Source organism: Hydractinia symbiolongicarpus, chromosome 6, assembly GCF_029227915.1.
Source record: "Hydractinia symbiolongicarpus strain clone_291-10 chromosome 6, HSymV2.1, whole genome shotgun sequence".
NCBI lineage: Eukaryota > Metazoa > Cnidaria > Hydrozoa > Anthoathecata > Hydractiniidae > Hydractinia > Hydractinia symbiolongicarpus.
Window position 1 is genome coordinate 28,693,243 of NC_079880.1, and position 6,284 is coordinate 28,699,526.

Here is a 6,284-nt window from a genome sequence, read left to right on the forward strand (position 1 = left end):
AAAAACTACAAGTCTCATGGGCTTTAGTGGTGAAATAATAATTTAAAAAATCGTTCGGGAAATGAGTTTACTCCCTGGGTACTTTCTTTGTATACTTTTGACCATACGGGCCGAGTCCGGGATTTACGGGAAATCGCGGGTTTTCGTTTGCCGGCGATTAAACCACTTTCACTAAGCGTCTCATCAAAAATGAAAACATTTCTGAAAACTACAAGTCTCATGCGTTTTAGTGGTGAAAAAATAATTTAAAAAATCGTTCGGGAAATGAGTTTACTCTTTGGTACTTTCTTTGTATACTTTTGACTATACGGCCCGAGTCGGGGATTTACGGGAAGTCGCGGGTTTTCGTTTGCCGGCGATTAAACTTCTTTTATTCAGCGTCTCATCAAAAATGAAAACATTTTTGAAAACTACAAGTCTCATGCGTTTTAGTGGCGAAAAAAATATTTAAAAAATCGTTCGGGAAATGAGTTTACTCCCTGGGTACTTTCTTTGTATACATTCGACTACACGGGCCAAGCCCGGGACTTAGGGGAAATCGCTGGTTTTCTTTTGCCGGCGATTATACCTCTTTCATTAAGCGTCTCATCAAAAATGAAAACATTTTTAAAAACTACAAGTCTCATGCGTTTTAGATTTGAAAAAATAATTTAAAAAATCGTTCGGGAAATGAGTTTACTCCCTGGGAACTTTTTTTGTATACTTTTGACTTTACAGGCCGAGTCCGGGATTTACGGGAAATCGCAGGTTTTCGTTTGCCGGCGATTAAACCTCTTTCATTAAGCGTCTCATTAAAAATGAAAACATTTTTGGAAAGTACAAGTCTCATTCGTTCTATTGGTGCGGAAATAATTTGAAAAATCGTTCGGGAAGTCAGTTTACTTCCTGGGTACTTTCTTTATATACATTCAACTATACGTGCCAAGCCCGGGATTTATGGGAAATCGAGGGTTTTCGTTTGCCGGCGATTAAACTTCTTTTATTCAGCGTCTCATCAAAAATGAAAACATTTTTGAAAACTACAAGTCTCACGCCTTTTTGTGGTGAAAAAATAATTTAAAAAATCGTTCTGGAAATGAGTTTACTCACAGGGTACTTTCTTTGTATACATTCGACTATACATGCCAAGCCCGGGATATACGGGAAATCGAGGGTTTTCGTTTGCCGGCGATTAAACTTCTTTTATTCAGCGTCTCATCAAAAATGAAAACATTTTTGTAAACTACAAGTCTCATGCGTTTTAGTGGTGAAAAAATAATTTAAAAAATCGTTCGGGAAATGAGTTTACTCCCTGGGTACTTTCTTTGTATAGTTTCGACTATACGGGCCCAGTCGGGGATTTACGGGAAGTCGCGGGTTTTCGTTTGGCGGCGATTAAACTTCTTTTATTCAGCGTCTCATCAAAAATGAAAACATTTTTAAAAACTACAAGTCTCATGAGCTTTAGTGGTTAAATAACAATTTAAAAAATCGTTTGGGAAATGGGTTTACTCCCTGGGTACTTTCTTTGTATACATTTGACTATACGGGCCAAGCCCGGGATTTACGGGAAATCGCGGGTTTTCGTTTGCCGGCGATTAAACCACTTTCATTAAGCGTCTCATCAAAAATGAAAACATTTCTGAAAACTACAAGTCTCATGCGTGTTAGTGGTGAAAAAATGATTTAAAAAATCGTTCGGGAAATGAGTTTACTCCCTGGGTAACTTCTTTGTATACTTTTGACTATACGGGCCGAGTCCGGGATTTAGGGGAAATCGCGGGTTTTCTTTTGCCGGCAAATAAACTTCTTTTATTCAGCGTCTCATCAAAAATGAAAACATTTTTAAAAACTACAAGTCTCATGGGCTTTAGTGGTGAAATAATAATTTAAAAAATCGTTCGGGAAATGAGTTTACTCCCTGGGTACTTTCTTTGTATACTTTTGACTATACGGGCCGAGTCCGGGATTTACGGGAAATAGCGGGTTTTCGTTTGCCGGCGATTAAACCACTTTCACTAAGCGTCTCATCAAAAATGAAAACATTTCTGAAAACTACAAGTCTCATGCGTTTTAGTGGTGAAAAAATAATTTAAAAAATCGTTCGGGAAATGAGTTTACTCTTTGGTACTTTCTTTGTATACTTTTGACTATACGGCCGAGTCGGGGATTTACGGGAAGTCGCGGGTTTTCGTTTGCCGGCGATTAAACTTCTTTTATTCAGCGTCTCATCAAAAATGAAAACATTTTTGAAAACTACAAGTCTCATGCGTTTTAGTGGCGAAAAAAATATTTAAAAAATCGTTCGGGAAATGAGTTTACTCCCTGGGTACTTTCTTTGTATACATTCGACTACACGGGCCAAGCCCGGGACTTAGGGGAAATCGCTGGTTTTCTTTTGCCGGCGATTATACCTCTTTCATTAAGCGTCTCATCAAAAATGAAAACATTTTTAAAAACTACAAGGCTTATGCGTTTTAGATGTGAAAAAATAATTTAAAAAATCGTTCGGGAAATAAGTGTACTCCCTGGGTACTTTCTTTGTATACTTTTGACTTTACGGGCCGAATCCGGGATATACGGTAAATCGCGGGTTTTCGTTTGCTGGCGATTAAACTTCTTTTATTCAGCGTCCCATCAAAAATGAAATAATTTTTGAAAACTACAAGTCTCATGCGTTTTAGTGGTGAAAAAATAATATAAAAAATCGTTCGGGAAATGAGTTTACTCCCTGGGTACTTTCTTTGTATACTTTTGACTATACGGGCCAAGCCCGGGATTTACGGGAAATGGCGCGTTTTCGTTTGCTGGCGATTAAACTTCTTTTATTCAGCGTCCCATCAAAAATGAAAACATTTTTAAAAACTACAAGTTTCATGAGTTTTAGTGGTGAAAAAATAATATAAAAAATCGTTCGGGAAATGAGTTTACTCCCTGGGTACTTTCTTTGTATACTTTTGACTATACGGGCCAAGCCCGGGATTTACGGGAAATGGCGGGTTTTTGTTTGCTGGCGATTAAACTTCTTCTAATCAGCGTCTCATCAAAAATGAAAACATTTTTGAAAACTACAAGTCTCATGGGCTTTAGTGGTAAAATAATAATTTAAAAAATCGTTCGGGAAATGAGTTTACTCCCTGGGTACTATTTTTGCATACTTTTGACTTTACAGGCCGAGTCCGGGATTTACGGAAAATCGCAGGTTTTCGTTTGCCGGCGATTAAATTTCTTTTATTCAGCGTCTCATCAAAAATGAAAACATTTTTAAGAACTACAAGTCTCATGCGTTTTAGTGGTTAAATAATAATTTAAAAAATCGTTCGGGAAATGAGTTTACTCCCTGGGTACTTTTTTTGTATACTTTTGACTTTACAGGCCGAGTCCGGGATTTACGGGAAATCGCAGGTTTTCGTTTGCCGGCGATTAAACCTCTTTCATTAAGCGTCTCATTAAAAATGAAAACATTTTTGGAAAGTACAAGTCTCATTCGTTCTATTGGTGCGGAAATAATTTGAAAAATCGTTCGGGAAGTCAGTTTACTCCCTGGGTACTTTCTTTATATACATTCAACTATACGTGCCAAGCCCGGGATTTATGGGAAATCGAGGGTTTTCGTTTGCCGGCGATTAAACTTCTTTTATTCAGCGTCTCATCAAAAATGAAAACATTTTTGAAAACTACAAGTCTCACGCCTTTTTGTGGTGAAAAAATAATTTAAAAAATCGTTCTGGAAATGAGTTTACTCACAGGGTACTTTCTTTGTATACATTCGACTATACATGCCAAGCCCGGGATATACGGGAAATCGAGGGTTTTCGTTTGCCGGCGATTAAACTTCTTTTATTCAGCGTCTCATCAAAAATGAAAACATTTTTGTAAACTACAAGTCTCATGCGTTTTAGTGGTGAAAAAATAATTTAAAAAATCGTTCGGGAAATGAGTTTACTCCCTGGGTACTTTCTTTGTATAGTTTCGACTATACGGGCCCAGTCGGGGATTTACGGGAAGTCGCGGGTTTTCGTTTGGCGGCGATTAAACTTCTTTTATTCAGCGTCTCATCAAAAATGAAAACATTTTTAAAAACTACAAGTCTCATGAGCTTTAGTGGTTAAATAACAATTTAAAAAATCGTTTGGGAAATGGGTTTACTCCCTGGGTACTTTCTTTGTATACATTTGACTATACGGGCCAAGCCCGGGATTTACGGGAAATCGCGGGTTTTCGTTTGCCGGCGATTAAACCACTTTCATTAAGCGTCTCATCAAAAATGAAAACATTTCTGAAAACTACAAGTCTCATGCGTGTTAGTGGTGAAAAAATGATTTAAAAAATCGTTCGGGAAATGAGTTTACTCCCTGGGTAACTTCTTTGTATACTTTTGACTATACGGGCCGAGTCCGGGATTTAGGGGAAATCGCGGGTTTTCTTTTGCCGGCAAATAAACTTCTTTTATTCAGCGTCTCATCAAAAATGAAAACATTTTTAAAAACTACAAGTCTCATGGGCTTTAGTGGTGAAATAATAATTTAAAAAATCGTTCGGGAAATGAGTTTACTCCCTGGGTACTTTCTTTGTATACTTTTGACTATACGGGCCGAGTCCGGGATTTACGGGAAATAGCGGGTTTTCGTTTGCCGGCGATTAAACCACTTTCACTAAGCGTCTCATCAAAAATGAAAACATTTCTGAAAACTACAAGTCTCATGCGTTTTAGTGGTGAAAAAATAATTTAAAAAATCGTTCGGGAAATGAGTTTACTCTTTGGTACTTTCTTTGTATACTTTTGACTATACGGCCGAGTCGGGGATTTACGGGAAGTCGCGGGTTTTCGTTTGCCGGCGATTAAACTTCTTTTATTCAGCGTCTCATCAAAAATGAAAACATTTTTGAAAACTACAAGTCTCATGCGTTTTAGTGGCGAAAAAAATATTTAAAAAATCGTTCGGGAAATGAGTTTACTCCCTGGGTACTTTCTTTGTATACATTCGACTACACGGGCCAAGCCCGGGACTTAGGGGAAATCGCTGGTTTTCTTTTGCCGGCGATTATACCTCTTTCATTAAGCGTCTCATCAAAAATGAAAACATTTTTAAAAACTACAAGGCTTATGCGTTTTAGATGTGAAAAAATAATTTAAAAAATCGTTCGGGAAATAAGTGTACTCCCTGGGTACTTTCTTTGTATACTTTTGACTTTACGGGCCGAATCCGGGATATACGGTAAATCGCGGGTTTTCGTTTGCTGGCGATTAAACTTCTTTTATTCAGCGTCCCATCAAAAATGAAATAATTTTTGAAAACTACAAGTCTCATGCGTTTTAGTGGTGAAAAAATAATATAAAAAATCGTTCGGGAAATGAGTTTACTCCCTGGGTACTTTCTTTGTATACTTTTGACTATACGGGCCAAGCCCGGGATTTACGGGAAATGGCGCGTTTTCGTTTGCTGGCGATTAAACTTCTTTTATTCAGCGTCCCATCAAAAATGAAAACATTTTTAAAAACTACAAGTTTCATGAGTTTTAGTGGTGAAAAAATAATATAAAAAATCGTTCGGGAAATGAGTTTACTCCCTGGGTACTTTCTTTGTATACTTTTGACTATACGGGCCAAGCCCGGGATTTACGGGAAATGGCGGGTTTTTGTTTGCTGGCGATTAAACTTCTTCTAATCAGCGTCTCATCAAAAATGAAAACATTTTTGAAAACTACAAGTCTCATGGGCTTTAGTGGTAAAATAATAATTTAAAAAATCGTTCGGGAAATGAGTTTACTCCCTGGGTACTTTTTTTGCATACTTTTGACTTTACAGGCCGAGTCCGGGATTTACGGAAAATCGCAGGTTTTCGTTTGCCGGCGATTAAATTTCTTTTATTCAGCGTCTCATCAAAAATGAAAACATTTTTAAGAACTACAAGTCTCATGCGTTTTAGTGGTTAAATAATAATTTAAAAAATCGTTCGGGAAATGAGTTTACTCCCTGGGTACTTTTTTTGTATACTTTTGACTTTACAGGCCGAGTCCGGGATTTACGGGAAATCGCAGGTTTTCGTTTGCCGGCGATTAAACCTCTTTCATTAAGCGTCTCATTAAAAATGAAAACATTTTTGGAAAGTACAAGTCTCATTCGTTCTATTGGTGCGGAAATATATTGAAAAATCGTTCGGGAAGTCAGTTTACTCCCTGGGTACTTTCTTTATATACATTCAACTATATGTGCCAAGCCCGGGATTTATGGGAAATCGAGGGTTTTCGTTTGCCGGCGATTAAACTTCTTTTATTCAGCGTCTCATCAAAAATGAAAACAT